Source organism: Myotis myotis, unplaced genomic scaffold (assembly GCF_014108235.1).
Source record: "Myotis myotis isolate mMyoMyo1 unplaced genomic scaffold, mMyoMyo1.p scaffold_m19_p_25, whole genome shotgun sequence".
In the NCBI taxonomy this organism is placed as follows: domain Eukaryota; kingdom Metazoa; phylum Chordata; class Mammalia; order Chiroptera; family Vespertilionidae; genus Myotis; species Myotis myotis.
In genome coordinates this window covers 1344989-1345400 of record NW_023416330.1, presented here as the reverse complement: position 1 = coordinate 1345400, position 412 = coordinate 1344989, and positions in this window count along the sequence as shown.

The window sequence follows — 412 nt, the reverse complement described above, 5'->3', positions numbered from 1 at the left end:
GAATAAAGCCCGGAATACTTCATGTTGGTGTCAAGATTGAATGCTGATGCTAGCCTTCCTGACAGTGTAAAAATCTCTCTTTATAAAAGGCTAATATGCTAAGTGTCTGTCCGGGTAATGACGTCACATAGCAACGCCCGGCTTCCTCTCCCTAGCGACTAGCCTCCTTGGAGTTTCTTCAGTCCAGGAACATGACTTGCTTTATAGCCAGGTAGAAACATTTTACACTTTAACCAAATGTCTGTGAAGCATTTTCCCGTGCCTCATCTCATTTGATCCTCACAGGAGTCCTGGAGTAGGTAGATAGGAGACTCCTCAGTGGAATCCTATTTTCTTTTCATTAGCCAGCAAATGGAGCTTTAGAAAGCTTAGAAACTTGACCTGACTGAAAAGAAGTAAGAAATGGTGGACC